The sequence below is a fragment of the Syngnathoides biaculeatus genome, chromosome 10, assembly GCF_019802595.1.
Source record: "Syngnathoides biaculeatus isolate LvHL_M chromosome 10, ASM1980259v1, whole genome shotgun sequence".
In the NCBI taxonomy this organism is placed as follows: Eukaryota; Metazoa; Chordata; class Actinopteri; order Syngnathiformes; family Syngnathidae; genus Syngnathoides; species Syngnathoides biaculeatus.
In genome coordinates this window covers 13,008,797-13,030,429 of record NC_084649.1, presented here as the reverse complement: position 1 = coordinate 13,030,429, position 21,633 = coordinate 13,008,797, and the positions used below count along the sequence as shown (strand labels likewise).

The following is a 21,633-nucleotide window of genomic DNA, read 5'->3' as shown; positions in this document are numbered from 1 at the left end:
AATTGAGTGAAGTGTCCAGGGCAATATTACCCGATTGTTTCGAGCCATATTTAGATCATATGCGGATCACTGCCAAACCACCTCCCCGCCCGAACCACCTCCACGCGGCGGTGATTAAAAACAACGCCGCCCGCGAGCGATGATGACGCCGCCGCCAAACCACCTCACCGTCCGATCCACTTCCTCGGTGGAGATGAGCCACCGTGGCCCGGCGCCGCAATGAGCCAACCCGGCCTTGTCGACATGGCGATTCACAAGGCCTGCGGAGGCCGTCCTTCAGCGGCTCCTGTACGGAAGCCTTCCGATGTGCTCGTCGGCACATTTAGCACCCCTGACTTACAGATTACGCTCCCCCCCCCAACTATTGTTTTTTTTTTTTAGTTGCTGTATACACACCTAGCTGTCATTTGGAACCCACAAAGCTCTCGTCCTTTGCACCTGTGCAGACCTTTTTCCACGACGAACCGGATCTTTTGGAAAAGTGTGAAGAGCGAATCCATCCTCCAGAGTGTTGGAGCAATATCCAGCAATACAACGAGCCGCCATTTTGGTTAACACGAAGGAACAACGAGTTATCTTCCCGCAGGTAAACCTAAAAGAAAGAAACGAGTCCGCATGAGCGCACTACTGCCTCCAATGTCACTTCCTGCTTCTTGTTGAAAACAAATTCCTCAAGAGGATTTCCATGGCGGGAGTTAGAAAAAGCCATATGTGTCAAAATCATGTTTTGTGGTGAAAAAACAGATGGGTCCATTCCGGCTGCCATTTTTTCATTAATAACATACTAAAAATCATCCATTTCATGACACTTGACCTTTAATTATATCAAGAAATATATCAAGAAGGCGGTGGTGTAGATACTATGTGGAACCAACGGGAACACTGAGTACATCATCACAGCATGTGACTAAACCGGATCAATCACGAGATGAGATTTCTGTGGCATTCTACACAGCAACAATGCATTGGTTATTTGATGCAGTGTAGGCTCTCTCTGCTGTGAGTGCATAAGTGTAAAGAGGCCTCAACCCAGTGATTTCCAGATATTCATGGTAATGTGTCACGAGAGATTGTCTGGTGTGTTGCAGGATCCTATCACATTTCATTAAATTAAGCAAAAAGTCTGAATCCCATTTATTGTCCAGTGATTATAAAGCATAAGGATTTTGTCTGTGCTATTTGGAGCCACTCTTATTGCGTAAAAACATGAACAAAATATATATTTAGGACATACAGGGAACATTCACTATCCACGGGAGGCTTGTAAAAATCCATGACACCCCCTCGCCCGGCCCCTTCTTACTATATTACTTCATGCAGGACTTGCGCCGCTGCACTATGATTGCTGTATATAGAACTCGCCTGACTGCTACCAGACAGGAAAAGAAGTACGTGACTTAAATGTCCCACTAACCATGACCCAACCTAACCCTAACTCTGACCCATGCCAAACTGCCTTAACACAAACACTCGTGCTAAATTTAACCATATTAAACGTTTTATCTTGTACAAATATGATCCATATTTGGACTGGTCATTGCATAGCCCGTCTTTCCTGCCTGGAACCTGAATAAGCAGAGGTGGAAAACGTGTTAAAGCACGTGTCTCAAATGGGGTTGGGCATCATTTGAATTTACTGCAATTCCATGTCCGATTCTGATTCTCTTTAGGGGGCTGGGTCAAAAAAGTGTTTTGAATTTATTGTTCAAATTATGCCTGCAGCATAGATAAAAATGAACATTCGTCTCGGGGTTATCAAACCTATAAACTAAAATGTGTGTGGAAATAACGCAATTGACATAATATACATCACTTAATATTTCAGGGTGGCACTGTGGCGCAGCTGTAAAGCGTTGGCCTCACAGTTCTGAGATCCCGGGTTGAATCCCGGACCAGCTTGTGTGGAGTTTGCATGTTCTCCTCGTGCCTGCGTGGGTTTTTTCCGGGCACTCCGGTTTCCTCCCACATCCCAAAAACATGCAACATTAATTGGACCTTCTAAATTGCCCCTAGGTGTGATTGTGAGTGTGGCTCTTTGTCTCTATGTGCCCTGTGATTGGCTGGCAACCAGTTCAGGGTGTACCCCGCCTCCTGCCAGTTGACAGCTGGGATAGGCTCCATCATTCCCCGCGACCCTAGTGAGGATAAGTGGCAAAGAAAATGGATGGAGAGATAATATTTCAGCTAAAAGTTAAGAATAGCATTGTTAAAATCGTTTCAGTAAAATGGTTTATCTTTGTAGGTTTTAACTTAAGTTCCTTGTTTCAGCATGTCGCCATTTATTTTGAAATCAGCATTTTGGCACGGAACTTATTTTTACATGACAATGGTAAAAATAAAATTAAAACGAGATTGCAAGAATAAGAGTAATTAATGGAATCAAATGCTCGGTAAAATGTTGATTTCATTACCTACCTACCCACTGATAAGGTACAAGTTTAGTGTTTGTCTTACTGTCAGACATTTCTGTGAATTTTGTCCCAAATCATTGTGAAGTTAACTTTGCCACTTTGTTGGTTTTCTCCACTTTCTTTTTCGGCGGGGATAGAGTGTAAGCATCGAATTTTGGAACCAAAATTTTAAAATTTCAACGATTCCGGGGGAACTGGAATATTAACCCTGGTTCCACTCGATTCTCGATGTCCAATCTTGGTCTCAACTACACCAGAGCAATATAAAATAGGAGAGTTCAGGTAGACCTGGTTGTTGAAGTTTCACTTTGTTTAAAAAAAGTAAATAAATCTGTGCAGAGCAAAAGAATGTAGGGGAGGTAAAAGACAAAGAACAATTATTTCAAATGAAATACATCTGTCATATGCAGTGAAGATTTGAACGCCCTGCTATATTGCTAGTTCTCCCACTTAGAAATCATGGAGGGGTCTGAAATTTTCATCGTAGGTGCATATCCACTGTGAGAGAGATAATGTAAAAAGAAAAATCCAGAAATCACATTGTATGATTTTGAATGATTTATTTGTGTGATACAGCTGCAAATAAGTATTTGAACACCCGAGAAAACCAATGTTAATATTTGGTACAATAGCCTTTTTTTGCAATTACAGAGGTCAAACATTTCCTGTAGTTGTTCACCAGGTTTGCACACACTGCAGGAGGAATTTTGGCCCACTCCTCCACACAGATCTTCTGTAGATCAGACTGGTTTCTGGGGTCCCGCTGAGAAATGTGGAGTTTCACCTCCCTCCAAAGATTTTCTATTGGGTTTAGGTCTGGAGACTGACTACGCCATGCCCCAAGCTTCTTACGGAGCCACTCCTTGGTTTTCCTGGCTGTGTTCTTTGGGTCATTGTCATGTTGAATGCCCCAGCCACGACCCATCTTCAATGCTCTGATTGAGGGAAAGAGGGTGTTCCCAAAAATCTCACAATACATGGCCTCTCCTCCTTAATATGGTGCAGTCGTCCTGTCCCATGTGCAGAAAAACAAAGCGTGATGCTACCACCCCCATGCTTCACAGTGGGGATGGTGCTCTTGGGATGGAACTTATCATTCGTCTTCCTCCAAACACAGTTTGTGGAATTATGACCAAAAAGTTCCATTTTGGTCTCATCTGACCACAAAACCTTCTCCCATGACTCCTCTCTATCATCCAAATGGTCATTGGCAAACTTAAGACGGGCCTTGACATGTGCTGGTTTAAGCAGGGGAACCTTTTGTGCCATGCATGACTTCAAACCGTGATGTCTTAGTGTATTACCAACAATCATCTTGGAAACGATGGTCCCAGCTCTTTTCAGGACATTGACCAAGTCCTGTCGTGTAGTCCTGAGCTGATTCCTCACCTTTCTAAGGATCCTTGACACCCCACGAGGTGATACATTGCATGGGGCCCCACTCCAATTGAAATTGACCGTCATGTTTAGCTTCTTCCATTTTCCAATGATTGGTCCAACAGTGGACCTTTTTTACCAAGGTGCTTGGCAATTTCTCCATAGCCCTTTCCAGCCGTGTGGAGTTGTACAATTTTGTCTTTGGTGTCTTTGGACAGCTCTTTGGTCTTGGCCATGTTACAAATTTGAGTCTTACCGATTGTATGAGGTGGACAGGTGTCTTCATGCAGCTCACGACCTCACACAGGTGCATCAGATTCAGGATAATACATGGAGTGGAGGTGGACTTTTAAAGGCAGACTAACAGGTCTTTGAGAGACAGAATTCTGATAGACAGGTGTTCAAATACTTATTTGCAGCTGTATCACAGAAATGAATCGTTAAAAAATCATACATTGTGATTTGTGGATTCTTCATTTTAGATTATCTCTCTCACAGTGAACATGCAGCTACGATGAAAATTTCAGACTCCATGATTTCTCAGTGGGACATCTTGCAATATAGCAGGGTCTTCAAATACTTATTTTCTTCACTGTACCATGATCTTGTCCACGGTTTGACAATGATGGTAGCAGGACTTCGAGTGCAGCTCCAGCTAAGTAGATTCAGTGTGTCCAACGTAGTCTAAAGATTCAACGAAAGGAAATTACTTGTTTTCATTTTGTTTACAGTTTGACTTTTTATGGGGCTGTCAAAAAGATACAGTATACTTTTCAAAATACACCAACAGAACCCTTTGTCAGAACAGTTCAATGATACTGCTTCAGCACTTTGGAAAATTATTGAAGACCATGTCAATTTTCAAGGCATCAACAGGATCAACATTCGTAACATTGATCATATCCTCAAATACAGCATAATGTGCATGAAGCAACCGTACAGAGTGCCCTTTGAACGCCACTCAGAAAGGGTCGAGGACCAAAGATTCCAGTGTGTGTTCAGCATGTGTTCATAGAGAGGAATATAGTTTTATAGATAAAGCTGGATTCAGTCTGACCAAAATGAGGCAGAGAGACAGGAAAGTGATTCGCCAAGAAGCCATTGTTGCAGTCCCTGGCAAATGTGGTCGCAAGTCTTTTTTTTTGTTGTTGGGTTTTGTTTTTCTTTTTTTTTTTTTTGGCCCTGTTTGGCTTGTTTGGTCCAGCAGAAGTAGGAGCTGAATCCCTTTCATGCCAGAACACTTTTACTGTGCCACAGTGGAGATTTTAAACTGCCACTGTTGCTCTGATTATTTTTTTATTGAAAATAAGCCAGACATTTATCATGCAATTTAACCAGTATATTGTTTGTTTATTTGACAGTTTAGTCACATTATCTGCTTTGCAAAAGCTAGCGCAGCTTATATTGATTGTGAATATGCATCGAGGAGGTCAATCATCCTTAAAGGTCAAGTGTCATGCCGATAAACATTCTCAAATAGATATTGTAATGAAAAATACATATAACATTATTTCCTTCAGTGGCCATACGAAAAAATAAAAATATATATCCATGCACAAAGTTGCCGAAGTCTCATTTGACATCCAAGTGATAGCCATATTGCTTGCAACGTCTGTTCATTACGTCACACCGGGACATTCGCCATTGAAAACACGCTCTGCCACCTACTATGGGACACGGAAACTGTTTTCAAAGAAGAGAACATCACACAATCGCTTAAGGGACCAGGGCAATATTACCCTATTGTTTCGAGCCATATTTAGATGATATGCGGATCACTTCTAACAACAGACTCCCGGACAGTTTGTATGAGCCAGCCCGGCCGAAGCCATGCCTCGTCCGCAGCGGATGAGGCGCCGCCGAAGCCGTACTCGGTGCCAACGGGTACATCGACATATTTAGCACCCCTGACTTAAGTGCACGGATCTTTTGTTACATTCTGAGAGGATTATGCCCCCCCCCCAACTATTGTTTTTTTTGGGTTTTTTTTTTAATAGCTCTGTAGGTGTCTGTCTTAGGTGTGTCATTTCGAACCCAGGAAGTCCTTTGCACCGTGCAATCTATTTTTCATGACGACCGGGTCTTTTTTAAAAGTATAAAGAATGAATCTATCATCCCAAGTATTCAAACAATATCCAGCAATAGAACAAGCTACATTTAGATAAATTTTAGCTAACATGAAGGAACAAAGAACTAACTTCCACCAGGTAAATACAAGACCGCCTGAGTGGGCATCTGGTAATAACGTCACTTCCTGCTCCTTCTTGAAAACAAATCCTTCGAGAGGATTTTCATGGCGGGAGTGACAAAAAGCCATGTACGTCAAAATCATTTTGTCTGGTGAAAAAATGGATGGGTCCTTTCCGGCTGCCTTTTTTCCATTAATAACATACAAAAAATCATGCATTTCATGACCTTTAACTCACTAATGTTGTGGAAAGTGGACTTCTGAAGTTCACAATAGACAAGAGTTTTTGTGTAACCAAAGTCCAAAAGCATTGCGCTTGTGTACATTCTCATATTGCGTGAAAATAAGTGTCTTGGGTATTTTTAGTGCATTGTGTGGATATGATAGAGAAAGAGAAGCCCATTTTATGCTTGGTGTATTGAGTGAAGTTTGTGGCAATGTCATATTACCTGCACCAATCAGCAATCATGGGCTTCTCCACCACCATACAACATTGGGCGAATACAAGACTCAACATCTCATGACCATTGTTAGTGATCTTCGAGATATTATGTGAAGGCATGGGCAGCTGAATAATGAATAGTTAGGGCATCCTGTGCATGTCACTGTGTGGGATGATGTGAGTTTTCACCTTACCATGCAGGTCGGAGAGTGGTTCAAGTGTGATTTTGACATTTGACATGATATTTTTTGCATCAGTAAGTAAACAAGCTAACCTAGAGTGAAGGAAGGAACAGGAAGAGTCCAGGACAGCAGTGAATGCAGATGCGTCAGAGGTTGCTCACATTCTTTCCGTGCTGACTGTAAATCAGCCCTGACTAGGTTGGAGCAGATTGTGGGAGTGAGTTGTGTTCTCCTACTGAAACGATCTTTGCTTGTCACAGCCGGCACGTGCGGAGTGGGCGGTGCTCAGCGTGACATCCTCCTTCGCCCCATTCCCCTGCCCCCACGCTCGTCACGTTCCCTCTCTCTGCAGATTGTGTTTGCACACAGCCAAGCTATCAGCCCGAGATTGGCTGGGACCGCCCGAATGTAGGTCACAAGATGCTTGTGGAAACATGAGCGTGAGAAAAAAAACAAAAAAACGTACACACATACATACATACATGCAAAAACGAACAAATGTGCTGAAAATCGTGGGCCCATTTTGCAAGCATGTGTGTCGAGTTTAATCTGGGTCACGTTGTTTTACGATCTCTCTCTGTCAAACTGTGAAGTTATTCTCAACCGCTCAAATGTATTCTTGATAGATGAGCTCAAATGAAGAATTTAAATTTAAAACATGGATAAATATCACGCTGATCTTGGGGACCACACTCGACCCAACCACTTGTTAATTTAAAGCAGCTGTGAGTTAGTTATACAATTTACATATCAATAAATACAAATAATGCACACATTGACTGAACTGATTGCTATTAAAAATGTTAATTTTGGGTTCGTCTATAATTAATCAATCTCATACTCACGAAATATAATTTTGTACTTCTCAGTTTGCATTTATCACTGTAACAATTTGAGACAGTATTTTTCATTTCTTTTGATTTCACCTCAATGCTACTTCTGATTTTTGTTCATGCGTTGTTAGTAGGATAGTAATAGTGTTTATGAATGTTGCTGCAGTGACAGTCCTTCATCTGTACAACATAGTCATTCATATTTACATTACATTTTGCAAAAGTAACATGCTCAGAGCGTGTGGCAGTTTCCTAAAAAAAGAAAGACCATGTTTCCCCACAAGCTGCTTCATTTTCTTCACCAATAGTAAAACAACAGCCACTCCTTGTGGTTCCAATAAGACATAGCAAGTTCACAAAATGGTTCCCTGCGTCACTCAATATTTTGTCCACAAGATGTCAGTGTGTGCTTGATTCAGGTTACAGTATCTTAACTTGGCAGTAGTACTTCCACGTGTGCTTCAAATCAATTTTCAAATGTGATTAGAATTAAGGGTCATAATTCATGTGCGTGTCACTAACTTTTTTTTTTTTAACTTTGAGGCACACAATTTGTTTGCTTGGATTGTTCCTTCATCAAAGACGATGGAGAAATATTTTGCATTATTCCACTGAGGGACAATTAAAAGCATTCTTATGATCATGAAACTCGTCGTGTGCAAAACAAATCTTGGTCGCTGGTGTTTGTTGAGTCAAGAAAGTTCAGGAATTATTATGTCTTGAACTGCACTCTTGTTTCACGTGTGTATGCCTTCCCCGGTAGGTGGGTGGATTAGCTACAAATTGTACTCGAGTATTGTTATTTTAGAATAATATGCTTCATTAATACGTTTGGTTCATTCAAAGTACTCTGGAAAGTAAAATTTAACCAAAATGTTGGGTAAATGTAGTGCATTCACACCAACCTCTGGATATTATGTGACCTTTAATCCTTTACGGCAACAATATGCAAAGCAATAGAACGCCAACAAAATTGACTGTCTCTTGAGAAGATGTTCAAGAGTTTCACTCTATAAAGTAATGCTAAGACCTTGGGTATGAAAAACAGATATTAAATAAACTGTTGTCTTTGCTCAAGTTTGAAAAGAAAGACCTTGTCATCTCAACTTGATTACAGGCAGATGGAATAAAAGTTAGTTGGTTTTACTTTCCGAGGTGGAGGGATGATTTAAAACCACTTATGTGGGTTACCGCTTTCCGATCGGGTGCCTTTTTGATTTTTATGAATTCCTCCGGAGGTCATGATACGTTGATGAAAAAAATATATCAAGATCAAACATTTTTATTATTCTGTTATGAGCATTTCTGAGCGAAACTTTTTTTTTTTTTTAGCAGTTGTCATTAGGTAGCCAAAATATACAAAACACTTTTAAGGGTGATACAGTGTTGTACCACCCCAATAATAAATGTCATGAACTCAGAACCTTTGTGACAGTCAAATAAAAGCTCTTGTGTTGTATTGGATCTCATTAGATTGTGCAATTGTACCCAATGTTGTGACTCGTGGGTGTATATTTAGCATGCTTGAAAGAAATATGAAGAGAATGTATCGAGCAGCTGGTTACAATAAAGTCGTGATGGGAAAAACATTGTGTGCGCAAGCACTGTGCCTCTCACTGCGTTTGAGGCCTGTTGATCATGAGGACATTAGTCTCATGCTCGAAGCAAACAAAAAATGTAACTAAAATCCGATGCCTGATACACTTGCTCTTGATAGAAAAAAGGTATTCATGTTTTTTTTTTTTTTGTTCTGGCAGGCACATACACTTCGCACTAGGCAGTTAAAATATGCTGACATCTGTTGACAGGCAGCCTTTTGTGATGAGGTGCCACATTATCCCGTGAGGGGAGAACTGCATCCCTGCTGTATCTGCATTTTAATGTCTCTACTTTTGTCCCAGAAGGGTGATAGGGAATTATATTATTTGGTGAAGCTGCTGGAGCCAACCATCCATATTTATTCTCTGTAACTTCAGAGATAACCTTACATCTTAAATCAGACTGTAGTCTTGTGTGGATGAATTCGATTCCAAGTCACTCAGTGTTCTCAGCGGCATCAGATTCTATCTAACTTTTATCTCTTCATGTGAGTAGTTGAAATGACATGATCACGGGGATGCAAAAAAACAATCACAACAAAACTGTGGCTATGGGGTAACTGGTGGCCTTAATGTTGCATTGTTCTTTTGCTAATGATAGTAATCATAATATATCAAGGGGGCATCCTGAGTGCACTGAACACAGAAAACTGTTCTCTATATCTGATTTTATCCACCTACAGCGCCTGCAATACTAAGTAATTATCACATCACAATTTTGTGCCACTGTGTGTACTTTCAAAGATGCTGTTGATATGAAATATCAGCTGATGTTGGGAACAACAGAAGCCATTCATATATACATATAAAGGAAGTAGAACAATTAAGATCAGAAATGAAGATTTGTACAAAAATGTGAAATGACACAGGGAACCAGTATTGAACACGCGAAGAAACGGAGGTGCAAAAAGAAGGGAAAGCCAAGACAACACCCAAAATCTATCAATGATCAAACATTAATCAGCTGTTTCAGTCATAATTGATGGCCTACAAAAAGGTCTCATTGCCAAGGTGTGAGTCAAGACACGATGAGAAGGAGCAGTGATCTTTCTCAAGAAAAATGCAAAACAATTGCTGCGAAACATAACGATGGCAGTGGTTGCAGGTACATACAGTATTTAAGCTTCTGTGCGTTCCAATGAGCATGGGAGAGGCCATAATACGTTAGTAGAATTCAATCAACCCACCACAAATTTGCCTCGAACAGTTGCTCCTCACAAGATTTCTGACAGAGGAGTGCAAAGAATAATCAGAAGAGTTGTCCAAGAGCCGAGCACCACCTGCGGAGAGCTTCAAAAAGACCTGCAATTAGCAGGTACCGTTGTCACAAGGGAAACTGTGAGTAATGCACTCACGTAGCCATTGTATAAGAATTTAAAAAAATGCAAAGAACAACAACACTGTCTGACAAAACCACAGAAAAACTTTACTTGTGCCTAATATAAGCAGTGTTGATTTACGTGTTGTGGAGAAAGCTGGCAGCTTATGTCAGACTGTCATGGTGCTCCCCTTTGGTTTGCCACTCTTACATATAAATAAATCTCAAATTTTTCACTCACAAGTATGTATAATAAACCAATGACAACATATACATAAAGACATACATTGATTTTGGCCAATACTGTAAATGTTGCCGTGTCAACAGCACGGTCCTAAGAACAAAACCGCTAAGGGAACACAGAATCAGGATGCATGATACAGTTGAGAGCAGGGCAAGAGGAACCAGAACAACAGGTACAGCAACAGCCAATTTTTACTCTCACCAATCAACTGTCAGGACCTGCGAAATACAAAAAGACAGGCCGAAGATGCCAGCACCACATTCAGGCAGGGAGGGACACCACCAAAACAAAAATACATTTGAAGGACCCAGGTTCCTAATGCTGAAAAATGTCAAAGTGGGCCCGCAGCCTTCGATTTTTCTCTATGCAACCCCGTACTGGATTGGTCACCCCTGCTCTCAACAAACCAAATCCAAACAAATCCCCAGTAGCCTCCTGAAGTCCATGAAAATGTAGACAATAAAATAAGCAGACCGCGGCCCCCAAGGGCTGAACTCACCCACATCCCTAATTGAGCTAATAAATCTTTAAAACTACAACCTGCCGGGGGGAAAAAAAAACCAAGCAGAAAATGCACGTCACAGCCAGGTGTTTCCTGTGTAGGGTGTTTACAGTGTTTGTCCACGTGGTCATCAGTCGCTGCAGAATACAAGCAAATGTTTGTTACTTTAAATGCAAGCGCAATGACTGAAAACCCAAACACAGTTCCCATTGTAGGTATTTGACTAAAAGATTTTCCTCAATACAGTAATATCCTCCTTGATTTTGATTGTGTTTAGTAGAATTTTTCCTGTTGTCACTGTTTAACTGCTTGCTCATGTGGGACTGGGAGTGTGGCCTTACACCTGCTTTAAAAACGAGAAGTACTGCTTGTTAGAATTTGTAGTTATTTGCTGTTCATTGTGTCTTTGTCACGGTATCCGTCTGGGATATACAGTACTGTATGTTATCAGCGAGACTCTGATGTAAGTTCAGACTCTCTTTCAAAAAAAGTCAGGTTGGAAATGATTCTGCATTTGTAGGATCCCAGTAGTTAAACTGAGGTGTATCCCTGTACGGTACAGAGTTTCCAGATCCAAGGGAGCAAAATAACTATTTGAAAACATGTTTGCAAGTTTTTCCATGTAAATGCTGAAAACAGAATACTGCAATAACTTAGCATTGCTTCATATTAAAGAGCTCTGTCTGGGCACGTACGAGTCTGTCGGTCTCTCACTCCTCCGCCAGTGCTGTAGCAATGTTTGCGCTTATAAGATTTTTCCCATAAAGTGAATATTTGCTTCATTATTGTCCAGCAGTGTCGCATATCTTAACAAAGTCTTCTTTCACTCGTGTTGGATTGATAATGAAATATGGATACCAACAATACCGGATCTTAATGCTCTTAAAATCATTTCTCAAATTAAAATACGAATGCTTTTGACACCTGAAGTATTGAGCTATTGTCTGAATGATCGCCCCCAACTGCCGTGGAGAAAGCAAAAGAGAGACCGTTAGTAGGAGGCCAGGTTGCTAGAATGTGCGTGCGATCGACGTATTGGCCACACCTGAATCAGGCGAAGAGATGGATGATGGGCTCATGTCTTTTTTTTTGGGCGGGGGGGGCGCGTATTGAGATCAACCAAACTTGTTGATCATTTTCGACACATTGAGCACCGCTGGTGTAGAGAAATAGTTTTGAGAATGTCTTGAGATTTTTTTTAAAAAGAAGGAAAGAAAAACAAATGTTAAAACAAGACAAAATAAAAATCATTCTTTTTACAAGTTGTTTTGCATACCACCTTGAGTGGTCTTATCTAGATCAGAATACTATTTAACACATGACCCAAAATGGATCCTTTGACCAAAATACGGAACTGACAATCTAAATGCTTCCTGTCCGTGTGAGGAGATGTGGCGCGGGATGAAATGGCCTTCAGCTCCGGGGAGGAAGCCTTTAAAATTTCCAAGACCTCAATTTAGAAAATTCCTCGTTCGGAACCACCAGTGTACTTCTCTTGATCTCTTTCTCCTCCTCCAATTTCCCATCTTGATTTCTCTTTCATCCAATCATCTAATTTTTGTCATAGTGCGGCCTCCAAACACTGGCTGTCCCCCAGGCAGCAACACTTCAACATATCTGCTGTAATTAGACAATCATTCCCACATGTGGATCAAACTGCTCGAATCACTCAAGCCTCCAATTCACCCACTGTCTCCATTTTCCTCCCTCTGCTTTTCTTATTTCCCCGTCTCACACTCTTCTACCCTCTGCGTGCCCCTTTACACTACCCCCCTCTTTTCCCTCTCGTTCTGATTGAATTACCATAAGTGCAGGTCTTGGCCAAAATATGCCAGCTTGTTCTTATTAAAACTGTCCCTGTTAGAGCGGAGACTATCCAAATGGCTGTGAGCAGTTTGTGTGTTTGGTGGGGTTGGGGCAGGGGAGGGATCTGGCATTACAAGGGAGGGGGAGCACATGCGCCTGTTTGTGTCGAAAAGAAAAATGCATCCAGACAATGTTGCATGGCGAAAGATGAAGCGCGGAAGGCCGAAAACAACATGGGACGGAGAGGTAGTGCGGTGAAGCACGGGGCGGGAGGTGGGGGGGGTGTTGGGAGGAGGGATGAGACGGTAATGGTAGTTGACAGTGTTGAGTTCACAACAGGTTCATGGTGACATCATGGTTGAATTTTGGGGAACATTTGTACGGGAAGAGCTATTCACTGTTCATTGGATGCACATGTACGCCCTTTTCACCCACACAGAAACAACAAATATGCTTTGCCGCTTTAATGTTCATTTTAGCTTGTTTGTATTTCCATGTGCGCATATGCTTTACCCTGAGTTTTTGCCTCTAGTATTCAATGAAAGGACCCCTTTCATTTCGCAACATGTGAGGTAAACTTACTAACCCCAAAATGGCTACCCACAGTGTCACTCGTTTCCTTTTCGCTCCCTCATTTACCTCGTTTTTCCCCTTAGTTTTCAGTCCATTTTTTTTCGCCCGAGTGTCTCGCCAACATTTGCCCGCTGCTACAGTATGCTCTTTGTGTTTAGGCATGTTTAGCCATTCTAGAGAAGACATAAGCCCTGGAACCCAAAAGTTATTTTTTTGTTGTTGTTGTAGTGTCAACTCGCTTTTGCTTGCTTGAAAACAAGCAGCGAATAACAGCGGGGAGCTTTGTTTTATTAAAGGTTCTTTGTGTCATTTCCGTGTGCTCTGGTGTGACTTTATTGGCCCGTAGGCATGTGCCAAACGTTAATGCGAGTGCAACCCGTGCCTTTGTACCCCTGTCGTTTGCGCGTGTCTGAGCCGGTAAGCAGGCTTGTCATGCATGCCTGTCATCGTCGGCATGCCTCTCTGCGCATCACACAGCTTCACATGACATCAATCTGAGAGCAGCGGGGTAGTGATCTCATTACCAGCAGCCTGTTGCTGATTAAAACCTGCCGTCTAACCCCCACTTTTGTTCCCGTCTTTCTTTTCTTTTGCCTCCTTTCCACGTTCGCCTGCTTCCTTTCCTCTGCACACCCCCGCCGCCCCCACCAGTTAACTCTAGCGTCGCACCATTCTGCGGTTTATCCACTGCTCGCTGCCAAAAACGGCCCCTTTTCCAGTTCTTCAGAAAGTTAAGAGCGCCCCTCTTTTTCCTCCCCTGATTTCCTACTCCATTTCTTTGTTCTTTGTCGTGTACGTATATGCTGCTGCAGTCAAGGCCCTAATAACCGTGACCCTCTCCTCATCAAAACCCCCCTTATGCTGGCTGGGGGTTTTATTTCCCAGATGTGAGTGTGCACTCATCAACATGCGGCTGCGTGTCAGAACTTTTGTTTTTGTTTAACATTGAGAAATACACAAATTGCTTCTTTCACACTCAGCCAGGAGTAACACATTGGCCTGCTCTTGGCATATTTCACTGACACAGAAACACAAACAGTAGTAACCTTACACCTGGCACTTTGACACCGTCAATTAGAAGTGTGGTAGAAACCCAGTCCTGGGTTCCATATATAGATACGCTATACAATGAATCAGTTTTTTTGCCACAATTTAGTAAGAAATTGTGTGAATTTAAGAGAGGGGAAAAAAAATCTAGTTTTGGAATATTTTCATAACTGCCACTATGTCCTTTGCAAGATGTGTGTGCATGCACAACCCCCACAGTAGCACACTGTGGCATGGTATAGTCTGGCCACAACATGCATACTGTACACCCCAAAAATGGAAGCATTCCAAACTATATTTCGCCATAATTTCAATGCAGTTAAGGGTTTTTTTTTTTTTTTTTTTAAGGAAACTTTCTCAAGATGTCCAAAAATAGGAAATCAAATTAGCGGGCACAAACGATTTAACTACATACAGTACAAACCACGAAAAATTCTGTACCCTCTCAAACTGACTGTTTTTTTTCCAGTGTGCAGCCATGCATTTGGAACCTGTGCCTTCAGTGTGTTCTTGCCCGACTTAATCTACTTACTTATACTAATTTATCACATCATATTTGAGAAACACTCAAGACTATACAAATATTCAATGCTGTATAACAGCATGTAACTGTGCTGTCTACATCATCTGGAGCAGTTCAGAATCTAGATCTAATAACACGACAGGAACATTAGAACTGAAAACATAATCATAAAATATTGAAGTGGCACTAAAGAGGCCCATGGGTTGTGTGAATATGAGAAACTACAGAAAAAGAGTTATGTTCACAAGCCTGCCAAATTTGAATGAATAATGAAATAATAACTGCGACTGCCTGGCAACCAGTTCAGGGTGTTCCATTGGAAGTCCTCAATCCCAACAAATGGCAATGACCTAAGGGATACCTCAAGAGTCAGTTCTTGGACCCCTCCTATCAGCATGTATATGCTATCCTTGGGTTTAATTTTCCAGAACTTTAGTTTTGACTGTCATAGCTATGCAGATGACAAACAATTACATTTAGCAGTGTCTCCAGATGTTAAATTGAGGTCTGTCTAAAGCAGATAAATAACTGGATGAACGAAAATTTCTTTCAAACAAACCACAACAAAACAGAGATAATTCATTCATTCATCTTCCGTTCCACTTTTCCCCACAAGGGTTGCAGGAGTGCTGGAGCCAGCCCAGCTATCGTCAGGCAGGAGGCGGAGTACTCCTTCTACTGGTTGCCAGCCAATCGCAGGGCTCATAGAAACAAACAAGCTTTCGCACCCACAATCACACGTAAGGGCGATTTAGAGTTCCAAATCAATCCATGTTTTGGGGATTTTGGAGGAAACCGGAATGCCTGGAGAAAATCCACGCAGGCATGGGGAGAACATCCCAACTCCACATAGGTGGGACCAGAATTTGAACCCCAGAGCTCATAGGCCAACGCTCTAACCAGTTGCACCACCGTGCCACACTGGGATAATTGTTTTTTTGAAATAATGAAAAGATAATTGCTGTTTCTAAATACCGGGACTCTATCTTTAAACACCAAGTCCGAAACCTTGGTCTTCTAATAGATTCTCACCTGACTTTCAACAGTCATATCAAATCAATTACTAAAATTGCCTTTTACCAGCTGAAGAACATATCTAAAGTGAAGCCTTGCATGTGTCAGACAGCCCAGGAGAAGCCCATTCATGCTTTTATCTCAAGTAGATTTGACTATTCTTATGGTCTTCTGACTGGACTCCCCAAAAAGAGCATTAAACAGCTGCAGCTCATCCAGAATGCTGCAACTCGGGTTCTGACCACAGCAAAGAGGTCAGAGCATATAACTCCAATTCTGAAGTACTTAGACGGGCTTCCAGTCAGCTTTAGAATAAAAAAAAAAGTTCTGCTTCAGATCTCTAAATCAATAAATGGTTTAGGTCCTGAATACATGAAAGAAATGCTCATGGAATACAAACCCAGTAGGACTCTGAGATCGACTGACTCATGTCAAATACTGGAGTGCAGTTTCCAAAGCAAACATGGAGAAAGAACGGTTTTGGAGCAATATGTGCTGCCATCCAAGCAACTTTTCTTTCAGGGATGCATCTGCTTATTTCAGCGAGACAATGCCAAGCCACATTCTGCATGTATTACAACAGCATGGCTTCATAGTAAAGAAGTGTGAGTACTTGACTGGCCTGCCAGCAGTCCAGCCCTGTCTCCCGTCGAAAATGTGTGGCGTATTATGAAGCACAAAATACCACAATGTAGACCTCAGACTGCTGAGTAACTGAAGTTGTACATCAAGCAAGAGTAGAAATGAATATCACTTTCAGCTTCAACAATTAGTTTCCTCAGTTTCCAAAAGCTTTGACTTTTGTTAAAAGGAAGGGTGATGTAGTAGACAAAGTGATAAACATGCTGCTGTCCCAGAATTTTTGGGAATGTGTGGCAGGTATTTCAATTCAAAATGAGTGAATAGTTGCGCGGCACGATGGCTCAACTGGTAAAGCCCTGGCCTCACAGTTCTGAGGTCCCGGGTTCAATCTCCGACCCGCCTGTGTGGAGTTTGCATGTTCTCGCTGTGCCTGCGTGGGTTTTCTCCGGGCACTCCGGTTTCCTCCCACATCCCAAAAACATGCAACATTAATTGGACACTCTAAATTGCCCCCAGGTGTGATTGTGAAGGCGGCTGTTTGTCTCGATGTGCCCTGCGCTCGCCTGGGAACCTGTTCAGGGTCTACCCCGCTTACTGCCCATTGACAGCTTGGATAGGCTTCAGCACTCCCGCGACCCTCGTGAGGTTAAGCAGCTAAGAAAATGGATGGATGAATTGGAATTTGCCAAAAAAAAGAAGTTTGAACATTATCTTGTATTTGTTGATATCTTTGTCTTTGTTATCCATTCGCTTGAACACAGGTTGAAAAAGATTTTCAAATCATTCTAATCTCTTTTTATTTGTATTACAGTGTGTGAAACAATATCCCAACTTCATTAGAATTGGGGTTGGGTTTCGAGATACTTGCTCGAGCCTCTCTGCCACATATTCATTTCTCCACAGATGGCTTAAATTTGTTTATGTCAGCAGTGAATATGACAGGACCATATGACTGAATTCCTGATAGTTTATTATAGTTTAGTGATGGCCAACTTTGTGTCTTTCCTACATGACAATAAGCATTTAGGGGCTCAATTCCCCTGTTTGCATGGAATCCTTTTTTTAAGCATCTGGAATTATGCCCTTTTCATTTACAGGATGCAGATTCTCCCATCCTGACTTTTGACATATCCACCACACTTAAGTTGTAAATGATGGCGACCTTATCAAAGAGGTGCGTTTCATTGAAAATGCGGTTGTCTGGAAATTATAGGAAATACAGTTTTCCCGAGACTTTTGAATGACATTAAAATGAGTTCATTCATTTTCCATGTCACTTCATCTCACCGGTTTTGTGGTTGTGCTGGAGCCAATCCCGGGTGACTTTTGGCGACACGCACTAGGTCCACTCTGAACTGCTTGCCATCCAATTGGAGGGCAAAAATAAACAATCGTTTACACTGAGAGTCACACTTGTGGGCAATTTAGAGTTTTCAATAAACGTGGCATATTGTGTTTTTGGGATGTGGGAGGAAAATGGAGAAAAAAACCAACGTGGACACAGTAAGAAAATACAAACTCCACAAGGGCCAGGCCAGATTTGAACCAGGATCTCCAGAACTGTGAGGCAGATGTGCTAACCAGTTTTCACCGTGCCACCCACTGTAATCCAATCTTTAAATTTAAAAGGTCTTTTGAAAGAGCTTATTTTATCCAGTAAAAGGCGGCGCGGTGGATCAGCTGGTAAAAAGTTGGACTCACAGGGGTTCGATCCCAGCCCCGCCTGTGTGGAGTTTGCATATTCTCCCCGTGCCTGCGTGGGTTTTCTCCGGGCACTTTGGTTTCCTCCCACATTCCAAAAACATGCAATATTAATTGGACACTCTAAATTGCCCCTAGGTGTGATTGTGAGTGTGGCTGTCTGTCTCCATGTGCCCTGTGATTGGCTGGCAACCATGGGTGTACCCCGCCTCCTGCCCGTTGACAGCTGAGATAGCCTCGAGCACTCCCCGCGATCCTCGTGAGGATAAGCGGCAAAGAAAATGGATGGATGAATGGATAAATCCAGTAAAATACATATATCATATATCAGAATACTGCTTTTGCCTGAATGCATGTTTGTTAAAAAATAATGGGACCTCCCATCCACTATATGATTGATATCAATCAGCTTCAGCTGTCACTACGGTGGCTGGGAAGTGCAAAACAATGCAACAAATTGTGAGACACTTACATTTCAGAACACAACAATAATTGACCCAGACTTGCATTTCAGAAAACAGATGAATAAAACACGAAACAAATTACAAAACAAGTGTCACAATACAGAATGGAAACATATCATGACAAAGATTGACACGTTTGATTGCCACATGCATTATTAGTATTCCCACGCATTTTCCTGTTGGTACTTGCAGTGCTCCAATATTATTGGTTCCTGGATACACGCCGCTGCTGTATGATTGGCTGCTGTATCCCGGTAGAACATGCCCTGCTGCTTCCAAATGGTTAAGGAAGTATGTGACTTAAGTGTGGCGGTGTCAATATAAATGCCATCAACACTAAAGGCTGCCAAACACTGTGCAATGTGGTCGAACCCGACTGGATCGAACCATCTCATAAAAATAAGAGCACCCCCCGTTTTTCCTGTCCTGAAATGTAAAAGTGTTTCAGCATTTGTTCAATAATTTTCTGAAAGGTAAATTTGTTTCGTGTTTTAATAAATGTTTTGTTCATTTGTTTTCTGGCGTGAAATTGTTTCCCAATTAGTTATGTTTCACACTTCCCAACCACTGTCACAAATAAATATGCCCGCACACACACGAAATTGATTTGAACTGATAAAAAACTTGTGCAGTGCTTTGCTTTTTCCACAGAAATAGTCCCATTCATGTATAATAGTACAGAAATGTGTCAAAGGACTATGAAAGTAAATATTTCAAGGATGGAAAAGGTGGATGTGCTCTTGCGGTGTGTCTAAAGGTACGATGCAGTTTTGTTTTTTTTGCAACATTATCCAAACGTATAAGAGGAAAGCTGCTTGTCGATGGGGGAATATGCGTAAAACCAGATTTGACAGGGAACGCCCACATTTTCGGCTTGCTCCACCCAGACCGTGTAGCTGAAGTGAAGGAACTGAAATGACTGACTGAAGTCAATAAAAGAATCTGCTCTCCCTGTAATGCACCTGTGAGAATATGGATCTTAGCAATATGTGCTCTTGTACAATGTTTGTGTTCAATTTTGGATGTCTAATTGTATTAAGGTGGCACGGTGGATCAACTGGTAAAGCGTTGGCCTCACAGTTCTGAGGTCCCAGGTACAATCCCGCCCACCTTTGCGGAGTTTGCATGTTCTTCCCGTGCTTGCCTGGGTTTCCTCCGGGCACTCAGGTTTCCTCCCACATCCCAAAAACATGCAACATTAATTGGACACTTTAAATTGCCCCTAGGTGTGATTTTGAGTGCGGCTGTTTATCTCTATGTGCCCTGCGATTGCCTGGCAACCAGTTCAGGGTGTACCCTGCCTCATACCCGTTGACAGCTGGGATAGGCTCCAGCACTCCTCGCGACCCTTGTGAGGATAAGCGGCTATGAAAATGGATGGATAATTGTATTCAACACAAATTCTCAGCCCCAGTGGCATTGTTTAAACTGTCTTGTATCGTATTTTACGTGGGACAAACTTTACGAGCCAATCTATTTGCTTCAATTGATAATATTGTGACGGTGTCTTCCAAAAACCCTTTGAGATAATTAAAGAACCTACTGTACATACGTACCCCCTGCTTCATGTGATTTTTTTTTTTTTTTTTTTTTCTTCTTATTTTATGGGCCAGCTATTGGTTGGAGATTCCAAGCTGCAAGGATTTAGTCAAACAGTTGGAGAGACTTTTGTCTCTGACATGAAGAAGCAGGTTGCTAGAACCCTGAGGGGGTGACTGTTCAGGTTTGATCTCATCATGGGGCTACGTTTAATTATTCCTTACCAGGCATTAAACTGGTTTGTTTGGTCTTCTTAGGAAACTCCTGTCGCACAAGAGGAAGAGGAATGCTTGAACTCCTTTTATTTGGAGAAACTGTTGAGACAGGCTTGGCATTATGGAAAACACCTCATGGTAGTTTGGTTTATGCAGTTTAATGGAGTTGATATAGAGTGATAAGACTGTATGCTCATGTGTTTATTCATTAAATTTGCAGTCTGTTGAATATGTTGCATATCTTTCTAATTTGAGATTACATGTGGTTCAGTTACCCAATTTCCTATGCTCTTTGTCATGTGAATGTCTCACTGGATTGGCATTCGTATGAATATTTTATGCAAATGCGGTACAAAGCAGGATTCCCACAAGTGCTTGAAATTCATGAAAATAGTGTTGGGTTTTCATAGCTTGAAAGCATTTGGATTTGCATAAAGGTGTGGAAAAATATTGTAATAAAAAGAATTCACTGTCGAACCAGGTAGTCCACTTTACGACATACTCTCCTCCTGTATGTACGAGCCAAACAACCAATGAAGACTTTCCATTAGCTGTGATAACTCTCCGCTCAAACTGCTTTGGAGCGCATCTCCCTCAGTAACTTAATTTTGACGGCGGGTAAAGACTCACAAGACGGTGTAGATGAGAGCTGATCACTCTCATGTAGTTAAAGAAAAATCAACTGTGTTATAAAGTACAAATCAATCATGCAGCGTTCTTGATGTAAAATATGTGTAATTCTACATTTGCTACCTAACATTACAAGCTGGATCATGGTAAGATATTTTAACGACTGTGGATTCCCTACAGTCTTAGGTTCTGGGTTAGAATCCCATGTTCTTCTCCGACTTGCATAAGTTTTCTCTGTCCTGTCTGATTTCCTCATACATTTAAAAAAAAACATGCACATACAGAGACAAACAACTATTCTCACAATGTGAATGATTGTTTGTCGAAATGTGCCCTGTGATTGGTGACTAGTCTAGGGTTCACCACATTTCTCATCCAAAGTCACTTGAGATAGCCTTAAGCTCCTTTGTGAAAAATTGATTGCTATATACACTAAATGTGAAT

The 21,633-nt window shown here is 41.7% G+C and overlaps 1 protein-coding gene across 3 annotated transcripts in view; it reads left to right on the top strand.

Annotated features, from left to right (window-relative positions):
- The window catches only part of LOC133507823 (retinoic acid receptor gamma-A-like), a 71,433-nt gene that overhangs the window by 12,887 nt on the left and 36,913 nt on the right, over positions 1–21,633 (top strand). The window lies entirely within an intron of this gene.